The sequence below is a fragment of the Xenopus laevis genome, chromosome 4L, assembly GCF_017654675.1.
Source record: "Xenopus laevis strain J_2021 chromosome 4L, Xenopus_laevis_v10.1, whole genome shotgun sequence".
Taxonomy (NCBI): Eukaryota; Metazoa; Chordata; class Amphibia; order Anura; family Pipidae; genus Xenopus; species Xenopus laevis.
Window position 1 is genome coordinate 121649459 of NC_054377.1, and position 15373 is coordinate 121664831.

General features: G+C 38.3%; 1 protein-coding gene across 1 annotated transcript in view; it reads right to left on the bottom strand.

Annotated features, from left to right (window-relative positions):
* ncf4.L (neutrophil cytosolic factor 4 L homeolog) overlaps positions 1 to 14655 on the bottom strand; it is a 43238-nt gene extending 28583 nt beyond the window's left edge. The window contains exon 1 of the mRNA XM_041589430.1: positions 14537 to 14655. The gene's annotated coding sequence lies outside the window, so the exon portion shown is untranslated. The remainder of the gene's footprint in view (positions 1 to 14536) is intronic.
* Between the last annotated feature and the right edge of the window lie 718 nt (positions 14656 to 15373).

The window sequence follows — 15373 nt, forward strand, 5'->3', positions numbered from 1 at the left end:
ACCGCAAATTGCATAGTGCCGATTACTGATTGATCTATTACAATGGCATCTGAGGGAGACATAACTGCAGTGCTATGTTCTTTGCATCGTTTTTATGCTTAAAGCTTACTATACAGCACCGGGCTCTTATGTTTCAGTATAGTCTGGCTTTTAATTATACGGGTTTCATGAAAAGCTCTAAAGGCCATTACTCTTAGAAACAGCAACCAATTAGCAGCCTGTCACCAAACCTCCCTGCTCCAAAACAGCTGCAGTACTAGCACAAAAATGGGGAAGATTTGTCAGAGGAAGAAGGAGAAAGCACGGGCCAACTGGAGCTCTGTTCATTCAGGGACAAGGTGATGTGACTGCATGCAAGAGAGGTGCGCAGAATTCACTCCATGGGCTCCATGCACAACCAGAATGAAATGTTATCCTGACCCTGGGGTAAGAGTTTTAATGTGCCAAATTAGTAAACACATTCACAGGCCATTTTGCTGCTTCTATTTTTATATGGTTGGAAAGTTCATTCATCGGAATAATGAATAGCATGCATTAATTGAGTATATGTATCTGATGTATAGGGTCATTTACAAACACGGGACAGTAGCACTAAATTGACATAAATGTTATGGATGCACATATGTATTTGCATAAAAACATGGACCCTTCCATATAGGTATGCTCAGCACCACTGCATCCGTCCAATCGCACCCATGGACACAGAGGAACCCTGGAGCCACAGCACGTGGCAATAATTTCATAGTTCCCACACCATGTGGTGTCAATAGGTGCAACAGCCTTATGCCAAAAATCACATTGTTAGTTAAAAAAACATGGCGATCTGTGTCTACACTGTGTTCATAAATAACCCTTGTAATGTCATTTGAGTCAATTGATGCATATTTAACAGACATAGGTAACCTGTGGCCCTTGTTTTTTCAACTACAGTCATTCCAGCAACAGCACAAGGTTGTCTGCTCCAAGTGCAGTAGAACTTTTACCATCCCTAGTCTAGAAAACATCATGGAAATCACATTCCCCAAATTAAATTTTGCAGCCCTGTGGTCTCCACCATTTAATAGTATCATATAGTATCATCCCTATATAGTATTCATGTGCTTGACCACCAAACAAGAAACCACCAGCACACAATCTTTGTATGCCACCTTTCCCCCTACAATTAGACACATGATAAATATACATCCCAGTTGGCAAATAAGCAATACATTATGATTCATACAACAGATTGTATTGGATTTTTACCAACCAGAATGCAGATTTTATCCTGATTCCAAAAGGATGGGAACAATATTATTAACTGTTAGCAAAAAGGGGAAAGTTGTTGTCAGCCAAAGCATGAGATTGTGTCTGCGAAGCTCATACAGAGAGAAGTAATAATTTGCAATCACCTACTGTATACCATAAGCTATTAAGAAAATGCCCTCCCCTTAGAACAATAAAAGGATTTTTTCCATATACTTCAGCTGTCCAACTACTTTATCCTGCTTCTGGCCAGTCCTACACTGACTTTAATCAGATCCATTAAGAATTCTCCTATTTTATTCGATTTATTGCATTTTCAAAGTTATAATTGCCATTTTTTTGGTCTCAATATAAGCTAATTCTGCTTCTTTACTTGTTTATTTACTTTTTTTCACCTTACCCCCTCTTCAAATGATCTGGTATTCATGTACAGTATGTGTTCAGAAAGGATAGTGGGTCAGAGCAGGTAAAATGTGGGTTGCAGGTCGTGTATCTATCCGGCACTAGAGATAGTTTTGAATATGCGTGCGCCTCCTGCAAAAAAATTTCCACCAAAATTTTCTGAGTCTCTCCTGGTCCCCACCAGCTTAATGTCTCTTTAGGTCACGTTGTGTTCAGGGATAGCGGAATCCCGTCCTACCTTGATAATACCGTAAGGTCAATACTTGGGGATCACAGACACACAAACCCCCATATGTAATAAAATACACTAAGTTTGCCCAGGAGCAGTAACCCATAGCAACCAATCAGATCTTTGCTTTTAAACAGGTAACCAGTAAATGCTACCTGCTGATTGGATGCTATGGGTTCCTGCTCCTGGGCAAGCTTAGTGCCTTTTATTACATAGCTCCCAAAGGCTCTTATTCTACGAGCAGTTCTGCTTGTGGTTCCGTTTGCTGCCTCCTGTTCCACTCGTCATCACACGCCGCTTCATTTTTGGATCCTTCGTTCTCCCTATGGGTCCTCAACTAGGTCAATCCGCAAAGTCCTGACACTGTGGGCTGGGAAACCGTTTTGAGCAACAAAGGGACAGAAGATTTGATTTCACTTTGGTTTTTTCATTGGTTTTTAACTTTGTGTTTTATGAATTGTTTTAATTCTAATGAACACATAACATGACCTAAAGAGACATTAAGCTGGTGGGGAGCGGGAGAGACTCAAATTATTTTGGTGGAAACTTTTTTGCAGGAGGCGCAGACATATTTAAAACTATATCTGTTAACATTTTGGGGAGTGGAGCCCTTTATTGTGTTGCACATCCGATTACTTAATTGTGCAAGGTGTAAATTCAGTTCTAAGTGTATCTATCCGGCATTGCCTCTTTGGAAAACTATATTGGGATTTGTCTTGTGGGGAAATCACAAACCCAGAGTAAATTTGCTCAGCATTTGCAATACAAACAACAATACGAACCATTAAGCAATTAGCTCTGATTGGTGATGTGTAATAAGAGAAGGCTACTTTAAGGAAATTATCATTAGTTGTTGGGGTTGTATGGGTTACTATGGCAGGGTTTACTCTAGTTTTTTTAACTCCCCCTTGGGTCTTCATAGCAGTCTTCCCTGCTGTACACTAGCACGTTCCTATCAGTGATATGAATCATGTCAATACATACAATACATACATGTTTTATACATACGGTATAAAAGGTGTGGTACAATCCTCCTACTGTTTATTCCTATTGGAAGATAAAGTTGCTATGATGGATCCATATTTTGTTTTCTGTTTTAAAAAACAACTTTAATAAACAATGGATTTTTAAAGTTTAACACAGCTTTAGGGGGTGTGTTTGCCACTAATAGTTTTCAGCTACTGGGGTTCACAGGAATAGGGAAGTATTTTAGGAAACAAATGATTAAATGAAAAAAAAGATTATGTTTATGAATTACAAATGCTACTCCCCATTAATAATCTGGTATCTATTCAAACTTCAGATACAGAAATGAACCATAAGCATAAAATATTCAAGTGAATAAAGGGGCTTTGAAGTCACTATAATGGCCAAGATGGCTGGTAATTGTGTCCTTTTAGGAGCAATTTGATCATCATCAACAGATATAAAGGCATTTCATAACCAGCATATATATTGCTTCCCCAGACCTTATCCTTCAACTGAGGACCTTTAGAACTGTCATGTGGAAAGGGCAAAACTATAAACCTGCTCCAGCATGACTGCAATGGTCCCAGTGTGAGAGCTTCATCAAAGTATGTGAGCTTGTCCCCTTGGAAAATTCACCATGACACTAGGGTTGCCCCTTCTAAAGAGGACTCCAATTGAATTTATATGCTGCATGACTCATTAGCAATAATTTACATGCAACCTATCTGGCTTGACATGAACCAGTGCAATGCATCATTCATCTTAATTAATTGCTTATTAACCCAGCAGGAAGTGAATTCAATATATGTCTGATTTAGAAGAGGTGACATGGAACCAGGCCAATATTCTGGAAGCCCCAGTGCGCATACCATAAACACTGCACTCCTCTTTCCCATTCCGGCAGACATACATACCCTCTGCCATTTCATATTCTAGAAAAAAAGAAACTGTTCACTTGATCTGAGTTCTCCAAATTAATTTGCAATAACAGTGCTATAAGACAACATGACACAGTATACATAGACCACGTGTGGCTTCCCTTTCACATCCACTTGAGATGAGAAGCTGCCGTTTTGAACGCCCTTGAAATTAACAGTGGTCAAAATGCCATGTTTGACATTACTCTTAGAGGAAGATATCAAGATAAGAAGATAGTCTGGTTACAATAAAGATTACAGTTTGGAAAGTTACAGTGGCACATCACATTGATGGTTTGGATAAGCAACAAGCTAAAAAGAAATCAGCCACTAGGTAGTGGAAAAACTAAAGGGAGTCTACCAAGAAGGAAGAAGGGATCTGACATTGCTTGTGGTCACACGTAAAGGGACTTTAAACCCAAAAATAAAATTCTAATGAAAGAAATTACAGATATGGAACCTGTTAGCCAGAATGTTCAGGACTTGGGGGTTTCCAGATAATGGATCTTTTCTATTAAAAAAACATTGATACTTTATTAAACCCAAAAAGCTTGTTTTGCCTCCAGTTAGGTATACTTATAACTTAGTTGGGATCAAGTACAAGCTCTTGTTTTATTATTACAGAGAAAAAGGAAAATTTTAATAAATTAAAACGGAGTCTATGGGAGATGGCCCTCCCGTAAATCGGATCTTTCTGGATAACAGGTTTCTGGATAGCAGATCCCATACCTATAAGTTTCTAAGCAACTTTGCATTACTAGTGTATAGTATTGTTTGTAAAAGTACTTGGTAATAGAAGTGTCCCTTTCTATTCTCTGACCTGGTGTTTCAGAAGAAAGAAGCCTTAAAGGAGAACTAAACCCTAAAAATTAACATTGCTAGAAATGACACAATTTATATACTGACCTTAATGTACCAGCCTAAAGTCTCAGAATATCTATAACAGTAATGTTCCAGGCCTTTAGCGTTGACACAAGAGCTCCCCACCTTGGATTTTGTTATGAGTGTCAGTGACACTGCACATGCTCAGTGAGCAGCTGTTGAGAAGGTAGGCTTAGGGCATGTCACAAATCATCAAGCAGAAAATGGAGTTTGCTTGTCATATAAGCTGATTCTACAAGAACAATAATTAAATTATGATGCTAATTGTGCCATGTAATGAAAATCAGAATTAATCACATCATCCTTGTATTGTGACATTTATATTCTATATATACTATATATACTGAGTTGGTCTCTAATCTCAGGTAACTGTCAGCTCATAGAGGATCAACAGAAAAGAAGATGGGGAGCTACTAGGAGCATATTCGGAGGCACAAATCTTTACATCTAAAGAGCTGTGGTTGCCTTGGGCTGGGACAGAACCCCAAACATAATATGTAGCCTACTTCTTTGTTAAGCTCTAGTTCTCCTTTAATGTCTATTGTTTAAAGGGCAGATTACTGGATCAAAAAAAGCACCTGAGCTGCAATTTCTAGCATTTTCATTTTGTTACATCGGAGGCACTGGGGACATTTGGTCTGGATAAGCAGCCATAACATTTTTGCCGACGTAGCAATAACTACTACAGAAATGACAGTTTTAAGATGCAGGTGATGTCATGCAAGAGGAAACACTGCATCTGTCCTTAGAATTGCTAGACATTATCAGCATCATCTTCTCTGTATCCTGGGACTCTGCATCACCATTCAAGGCAAGTCAGGGATGCTTTGCTTGTCAATGTTTCTCCCGCCCTAATGCTCCTTTTAAGGGCCTCTCCTATCTTTTGGGCTCCTTAATCCCCAACTAAATTTATCAGCAACTGCAGGATGGCCAAGACTGAGTCTAAATTAAAACTTGGAGCCATTGGGAGCCCAGATCAAGTGTAACTGAATGTCTAGTGGCCAGGGAGATAGTCTGACTCTGGGTAGGATTGTAACAAGGTCCTGGCTCATAAGTACCTAGGTTTTTATTTGTCTCTTAGTTTACAGCAGGGACAATTTAAGTTAGAATGAAATAGATATCAAAGGGAAATACCCTACGGGGAACATAATGTATATTTATTTCTATATATAAATCGATATGCACACATATTTTTATTTGGGTGAGATTTTCAAAATAGATTCCTGCAAAATGTTTTTCAATAATGCAACAGTATTTGCATGTTGTGCCAACTTTTCCGTGTGCCAGGTATGTTCCATGTGCCAGGATGTTACTTGAAAGCATATGTAACTACATATGCTAAATGTGTTCAGACATGTTTCTGACAATGCTGCTACTATTAACTAACAAGTCTACTGGATTTATTTCCATCACTAGCACTTCCAAATTTAGCTCCTGATTTGTCACTGTGATGTAACATTAATTCTCAAGGCATGCTCTATCTGCAACTAGAGTTGCCACATCAGCCCTTTAAAACATCTGTAAACAAAGTTTTATGTTAAACGGCTGTTAGATGGATTTCCGTATATGTCTGCATGGAAATGTCTCACGGACGACTCTTAACTAAGAAAAATACAGAAATGGTATTATATTGGTCCAAATCTCTTTCATGTTCCAAAGGAACAAATTGTGAAATAATAGGTGATTGTAGAATAGAAAATCCACTATAAAAATGATGCACAAATTAGTTTTATTGTTTTTTACTACAGTTTGAATTGTAAATGTTTTATTACACAATCTCTCACTCACTTCTGAGCGCTGATCAACACAGAGGAGTCACTTTAATATCGAATTGGCTACATTAAAGCACACATACTAATAGTAGTACAGCAGTGGGTGTGCAAACTAACGCGTTTCGTGCCTGTACACTCGGCACTACCTCTGAGGAAGTGTCGATTGTATAGGCACGAAACGCATTAGTTTGCACACCCACTGCTGTACTACTATTGCGTGCTTTAATGTAGCCAATTCGATATTAACTGAGAAGGAAAGCTACTGAAGAAGTTTATTGCCAATAGATTAGCCACAATAATGCAAGCTATAACACTATATGTATTGTGCAGAATGCTTTACCATACTTGAGTAAACAGCTCTTGAAGTGTTCTCTGTTTGTTTAGGATAGCAACTGCCATATTGGCTGGGTGTGACCTCACTTCCTGCCTGAGTCTCTCCCTGTTCGCTCATAGCTCTGGGCTCAGATTACAGCAGGGAGGGAGAAATAGAGGAGCAAACTGAGCATGCTCAAGGCCATGCCCTTGGAGGTTTAAGCGGAAAACAGGAAGTCTGATACAGAAGCCCATGTGTACACAATCGAAGTAAAGAAATGCTGTTTCTTTTGACAGAGGGCTCAAAGCAGCATTACTTTGAGAGTTTACTGGTGTATTTATATAGACCTTTCTAATAAAGCTTACTTAATTTTAGCCTTTCCTTCTCCTTTAAAGCGACTCCTCCCTTTGATCAACACTCAGAAGCGAGTGAGAGATTGTGTAGTCAAATCTGGAGGGAAGTTTCCAGGTTCTCGCAAGAGCGTCGATCGCGAGGAGACGCACTGCCAGGTGAGCTCTGCCATCACCACACCACAGTTTATTGGATTAAATGTTTTATAACTATGCATTACCAACCTAACATGTTTTGACTGAGCTGTTTGTTAGTGGTGCATAGCATATTGCAGATACATGTTGGAGTCAGCCAATGACTCCATTTTATCCAAATAATTCACATTTTTAAAAATGATTTCCTGTTTCTCTGTAATGATAAAACAGTAACTTGTACTTGATCCAAACTAAGATATAATTACAGCGCTGAGCAATATGTTGGCGCTGTAAAATTACATTTTAATAATAATATAAGGAATCCTTATTGCAAGCAAAACCAGGCAGTTGGGTTTATTTAATGTTTACATGATTTTCTAGTAGACTTTAGGTATGAAGATCCAAATTACGGAAAGATTTGTTATCTGGAAAACACCAGGTACTGAGCAGTCCTGATAACAGGTCCCATACCTGTAATGGTTTTTTCTTTAAAGGGGACCTGTTGCCCAGACATAAAAAGCTGTATAAGAAAAGTTCTTTTAAAAATTAATATTTAACCTACATTTTTTTTAAAGAAATCCGTACCTGTTATACAGGCATTTAAAATCTCAGCTGTCAATTGTCAATCATATATTGCCTGCCCCACAAGCAATTACTTTCGTTTTCCATTCTGCCCTTACAATGACAATAGAAAAGGATTTGGAATTGTTTTTTAAAGTGACAGGTCCACATTATTGAATGCACTAAATTGTACTTGATAGAGATGGCCATGTGAATGCTACAGCTGTCTAAGGATGTTTTCTTTGTGCACCCACATGTGGCTGGGATACCACAGGTACTCACACAGTGACCACTGCAGATCGAGGAAAAAAACCATAAGCAGGTACAATAGCACATATACAGTATGTATAGTCGTCAGTACAGGTTAGCATAGGGGGAAACAGATAAGCAGTGAAGCAGAGGCAGCTGTGTTACTTCCATAAACATACAGACAGTAAAAGAGTGTACTCATTTAGCTCCATAAAGGGGCAGTATACTCCCTTATTCAACACGAGTGCATTGAATAAGTCTTGACTATTATTTTTATCAGGAAACATGTATGGCTTTGGATTTATTTAAACGGAAACTGAAGCTACACCATGTTTGGTCCTTGCAAGGTAGATAATTAGATTACCAGTATATGACCCCTGTTCTTTCACCCTCTGTTGTGACTGTTTTGTTAACAGGAGTCCATTACACAGGGAATCATGTACCAAATTAGACCAAACATGGAGGTGCTTTAATTTATCTGATTGTCTTTTTTGAGTCTGTTTTTGTGTATCCTGTTTTAAGGACCGTAAGAACCAGAGGGCATATTCCTTACTTGGGCATTGCTAAAGCAAAAAGGTATAAGCCTATGGCATGCAAAGAGTTAAGGAAGTCCATTATTTTGTATCTATGAATGAAGTCATTCATTAGCTTAGTTGTGTTTAACCATGCATGCTTGCGCAAGCTCTTCTCCACTTACTGTAGGTAATTCCCTCATTGATTTCTGTTGAAAATGATGGATGTTATGGGGCCTGCTTGTCCATGTTTCGAATTCAGTACACAATGTACTATTACCGGTGGAGTTCAGGATTCCCGGAGGATTCCAATCACAGGGGCAGAGTATATGACGCTATCAACAAAGCACAGAACACCCACTCATGTGCCAGCATTATCATTTTGGCCTCAATGTCCACCAGGACTTTAAAGGGCCACCAAACCTAAAATACAAGGAACAGAAATAATTCTGCATTTTGTATAACTTCCAACAGGTTGTATAATTCATTTTGAGACTTAACTCCTTTTTTACTCCTACATTAACAGCAAACATTATTGATCAAAACAAGTAAATAATGAAGTTAATATTCTTACACTTCGAGTGTGTAGTGAGACTGAGTAGCTAAATTCTATGCAGCCCCAAAACATTTGATATATATATTATAGTCCTTGGTCTGGAGGTTGTTGGATTTACGCAGTTTTGTCTGTTATTGTCAAATAAAACACTAAGGGAGGCATATATGAATTTATTCATCAAAGTGAGCAAATGCACAGTGCCAAGTTATATAATAATAGTAATGCAGCATTGCACACAGTTTACAGGTCAGTCTTTAGCAATGGCAGGACCCAAGGCAAAACAGAATTATTGGGGTCCCATTATTTATGTAGCGCTATAGTAAATTGAGTGCACCTTACTCTACTATAAGCTTCACTCCCAGTATATATGCTCCGGATGAGACCTTAAAACCTTAGGGAGTGAACCTTCGCAGTGATGTGGAAGCAGGGTGTAGTGCCACTGTAACTGTATTCAGGGTGCAAATAATTGGGCCCCAGTGGTTCTTATAACTTAACCATAGAACAGATTTATTGAGCATACAATCCTCAGTGGAGTGTACATAAAGAGAACATTGCAGGATCATTACAATGAATAGGCAGTACTCACACACCTTTGGTCAGTATGATTCTCCTCAGAGATAGGAACAATACACGCAGCTTTGAGGAGGTACACCCAGCTTTCAGCCTTTTCCCTAAGTGGAACCTGAGGGGAATACTCTCTACCCTAGGTCTGTACACTTGGGGGCACATTTACTATGGGTCGAATATCGAGGGTTAATTAACCCTCGATATTCGACTATCGAAGTAAAATCCTTCAACTTTGAATATCGAAGTTGAAGGATTTACCGCATTTACTTCAATCGAACGATTTTCCTTCGATCAGAAATTACTTAGAAAGCTTATGGGGAAGGTCCCCATAGGCTAACATTGGTTCTCGGTAGGTTTTAGGTGGCGAAGTAGGTAGTCGAAGTTTTTTTTAAAGAGACAGTACTTCGACCATCGAATAGTCGAACGATTTTTAGTTCGAAACGTTCGATTCGAAATCGAAGTAGCCAATTTGATGGTCGAAGTAGCCAAAAAAAACCTGAAAATTCAAAGTTTTTTTCATTATAATCCTTCACTCGAGCTTAGTAAATGTGCCCTTCTAAGTCCCTACTCTGACTGTCTTTCACTCCTAGAGTGACCTATAAAGGTGAGTAGCCTATTCTTTCTAGACCTGACCTGTCTAGGTTCCACTCAAGCTCTGCCTCCTGCTCAAGCTAGAGCCAGCACAAGATGGACACTGAAAGCATGGCTTCAGAGTCTTTTATACTCTAGTACAATGCCATCTACTGGTCACTGTGAGAAACAACAAGGGCATATCTTAAAGCAGGAAAAGGAAACAGTAACCCCTCCCAACTGTATTTTAGGACCCAGTTAGGTATCTATAATACTAGGGAAACTGCCTGCTAAATAATACTGGGGATGGCTATTTTACACATCCCTACATTTATATAAAGTGGGTCTTTCCAGCCTTTGGTCCTTCAGCTGTTACTGGACTGCAGTTTCCAGCATGCACATGCTGGTGGTGTTGTAGGAAAAATGGTTATTAGCTCAATTAATTGCTAATTAGTAGTGTAAGCAGTAGGATTTACTTGTGTTGGTTTTAGGGCCCTTATGCCAATGCATTCATACCTGCAATCTAGCTAACTGGTAACTCGAATGATTTATACAGTTTGGGGTCATTCAGTGTCAGACTGGGGTGTCTGGGTCCCCACCCAGAATCGCCCCTTAGCACCCCTCCTCAGTTGAGAGCTCCTGCAGAAGTCAAGCAGATGGCAACCTGCTGTAATTCCCCCCACACTGTTTATGTTTTTCTTGCACCTGCAATTGGGGGTGGGGGGAAGCGGGCCTAGACAACAAAAGTTGGGGCACATGCTGCCCATCGGGTTTTTTTCATGGTGTCCCCTGGTTTCCCCTGGGATCACTGACAGGTTTTACATCTAAATTCTTACACAGGACAAGGCAAAGTAACATAACCTCAAACAAACAAAAAAGCATATATATGTAGTGCAAAGGCTTTTGAATTAACATGCTGCATTGTATACAAGATTATAAACTCTAAATACATTCAAGATGAACCTTAGTGTCTACACACATCTCCCCTCTAAGATGAAAATACAGACTTATGTGCCGTACTGCAATGCCGGTAACAACCGTTCAATGTATAAATAATGCATGTAATATGTATATATTCTTTTAATAGCTGCATCCTGGCAAGAATATAGATAATGTTTCATTTGGCAGACATTAAGAGATGAGCTTTATTAGCTCTCTAAATCCTGAAATGTATTTGTCCAGGTTTACTGGTGTTAAAGAAAAGAACTGTGTAGCTATTAAACCTCTCGGGGGGAGCACTACTGACAATTAAATATAAGTGCTCTCTGTTTCACGTTCCATACAATGTTCAGTATAAAGGCTCATTTACAAATACAAGTGCAATATGCAGACTTCAATCGGTTTTTTTACCAACAATGCAGAGTTTTTCCCAGAACTCCAGCATTAACAAATGGTAAATTGTGGCATATTGTGGTAGAAGAATCTCTTACTGAATTTGTGCATGAATGGCATGAATAGTATTATAACCCTCAAAGGTATTTAGAAAAACTATTGCACATTTTTTAATTTTGTGCCAATGTGCAGTGTATGTAATACAGATATGGGATCCGTTATCTGGAAACCCGTTATCCATAAAGCTCCAAATTACAATGAGGACATCTCCCATAGACACTCAAATCAATTATTTAAACATTTTAAATAATATTACCTATTTCTCTGTAATAATAAAATAGTACCTTGTATTTGATCCCAACTAAGATGTAATTAATCCTTATTGGATACTAAACAATTCTATTGGGTCTAATTGGTGTTTAAATGATTTTTAGTAGAATTAAGGTATAGCGATCCAAATTATGGAAAGAACCCTTATCCAGAATACCCCAGGTCTCGGGCATTTCTGATAACAGGTCTATACCTGTAACACTGGAGTAATTAGTTATTATTACATATAGTGTATTTAGTTACCGTAAATGTTTTTATGAGTGCTATTCATACAAAACAATCCTTTATTGATAAGTAGCCCATAACCTGACTTTTTCAAGTAACTGAAATTTTTAAGAGATTGACTACAAGAGTGGTGGTAAATGGACAAGTGTTGTTAGTGGAGTACCGCAAGGGTCTGCACTTGGTCCTTTGCTTTTTAACTTGTTTATTAATGACCTGGAGGTGGGCATTGAAAGTACTGTTTCTATTTTTGCAGATGATACTAAATTGTGCAGAACTATAGGTTCCATGTAGGATGCTGCCACTTTGCAGAGTTATTTGTCTAAAACTGGGCAGCAAACTGGAAAATGAGGTTCAAAGTTGATAAATGCAAGGTTATGCACTTTGGCAAAAATAATATAAATGCAAGTTATACACTAAATGGCAGTGTGTTGGGCTTTTCCTTAACTGAGAAAAATCTAGGTTTTTTTTGTAGATAACAAGTTGTCTAATTCTGGGCAGTGTCATTCTGTGGCTACTAAAGCAAATAAAGTTCTTTCTTGCATAAAAAAGGGCATTAACTCAAGGGATGAAAACATAATGATGCCTCTTTATAGGTCCCTGGTGAGGCCTCATCTGGAGTATGCAGTGCAGTTTTGGACTCCAGCCCTTAAGAGGGATATAAATGAGCTGGAGAGAGTGCAGAGACTAAGTGCAACTAAATTGGTTAGAGGGACGGAAGACTTAAATTATGAGGGGAGACTGTCAAGGTTGGGGTTGTTTTCTCTGGAAAAAAGGCGCTTGCGAGGGGACATGATTACACTTTATAAGTACATTAGAGGACATTATAGACAAATAGCAGAGGACCTTTTTACCCATAAAGATTATCACCGTACCAGAGGCCACCCCTTTAGACTAGAAGAAAAGAACTTTCATTTGAAGCAACGTAGGGGGTTCTTCACAGTCAGGTCAGTGAGGTTGTGGAATGCACTGCCGGGTGATGTTGTGATGTTGATTCAGTTAATGCCTTTAAGAATGGCTTGGATGATTTTTTGGACAGACATAATATCAAAGACTATTGTGATACTAAGCTCTATAGTTAGTATAGATATGGGTATAAAGAATTTAATTAAAAGTAGGGAGGGGTGTGTGTATGGATGCTGGGTTTTCATTTGGAGGGGTTGAACTTGATGGACTTTGTCTTTTTTCAACCCAATTTAACTATGTAACTATGTCTATGTGGGTTTCCTCTGAAACTCCAGTTTCCGCCTACATTCCAAAAATATACAGGCAGGTTAATAAAACTGACCATAGATTCTTGTTTGAATGTGATAGAGGCTTTAGATTGTAAGCTTCATTAGGGAAGGAACTGATGTGAATGATATTGTATATAATATCTGTAATAATCACTGCAGTATATGTTGGTGCTATAAAGCATAGTACAGGTATGGGATTCATTATCCAGAAACCCGGTACCCAGAAAGCTCAAAATTATGGAAAGGCCATTTCTCATAGACTCCATTGTATTCAAATAATCCAATATTTTAAAAAATATTTCCTTTTTTTCCTGTGTAATAATAAAACAGTACCATGTACTTGATCCAAACTAAAATATAATTAACCCTTATTGGGAGAAAAAACAGCCTATTGGATTTATTTAATATTTACATGATTTTCTAGTAGACTTAAGGTATGAAGATCCAAACTACAGAAATAGCTGTTATCCTTAAAACCCCTAGGTCCCGGGCATTCTGGATAATAGATCCCATACCTGTAATAATAAATTAAGTGACATGTGAGCATTGAGCGAGGGGTATTTTGCTATTTTGTATTTCATAAATATGATCCTCAATTAAATAGTGTAGCAGAGAGTCTATTACAGCACTCAGTTCTTACAGAATGCAAAATATAGGAGGTATTGCTTTTAGGACAGTCACTGTAATTAAGAAATTCATTTCCAGGACATTATATGATCAATCAAACAGTTTTTGCCCTTTACGCTTACACCTTGAATGAGAAATCATAAATAGTGTATATGTCACTGAATAAAGAAGACATAAACCTTTAATCTTTTGTTGGTAAATGGGGAAACACAATGGATTTTTTGACATTATTCTTGGCACATGGGTACAGACCATAATTGATATCCATATAGATAAAAAATGTTTCTGGCAAATACAGCTACAGTGTAATACAGGGCATTCTGGGAATTAAGAACAAAATAGACCATTGAAACTACAGTAAGCTGTTATACTTAAAAGTGCTGTCTACAGTAATTTAAATCATGTCCTAAATGTATTCTCTTGTATTCTCGAATGAGCCATCCTAAAACTGCATTTAATCCTATTGCATTATACTCTATGTATGGCTGTGATACATAATCACCAACTGAGTTTAGGTTTACAATACAGGATTCCAACAAGTCTTGGCTCTGAAAATCATACCTGTAATATCAACAAGCTTATGTGTGTGTCCTGTTTTATTCATTCAGTAGTCCTGACACATTGCAGAGAGCAGGAGGGGCAAGGGACTTGTGTTAATCCATGGAATTTCCATTCCAAGCCGTATTCATGTTTACCTTTCAGGACAGCAGCCCGCCTCTTTCAATTACACTCCAAGGAAAGTCAAACACAAAGGGCAATATTCCATTGCTGTTTGATTATTTGATGACATTTCTTTTAAAAAAAACCAAAACATTTATTTATAAATGAATGAAATCAACTTAATTGCACAGTGATGATCAGTGAATTCCAAACCAGTTGAAATTTTGGATCTCATAGCCTCTAGAATAGAGGATCTTGAGCTTATAAATAATTTTATGAGAAATCCAAGGAAACGTTCAGATCAAAAAAGTACCCAAAGCTGGGAATGTTCATCTTCAGCCTTACTGGTAGGTTATATCATGTATATTAATGTATCCTGGTAGATCCAGATCTTGCAAAAGCTGTTCCATTTGGGATATCAATAAGGCCCAGTCTTTCTCCAGTTGTCTCGCATGATGTTGTAAAGATATTCTTTGCAATCATTTCCCAAACATTTAGCTGCCAGTTAAAAAGGTTTAAAATTCATCGGTATGAGTCTCTAAATTAATTTAATTCAAGAGCACAAATAAGCAAGCTTGGGGTCTTCCCCACCCCCACCTTTTGGTTTGCAGGCAGGTTCTTCCTTTCCCCAGTCCTCCTTCCTCCTATGGCCTCAGACGACCAAGTCCAGGAGCTGAGCCTCTGCCAGGCGTATTAATAGAGTTTCTTGATGAGTTACTTGTCAATAAATATGATCCC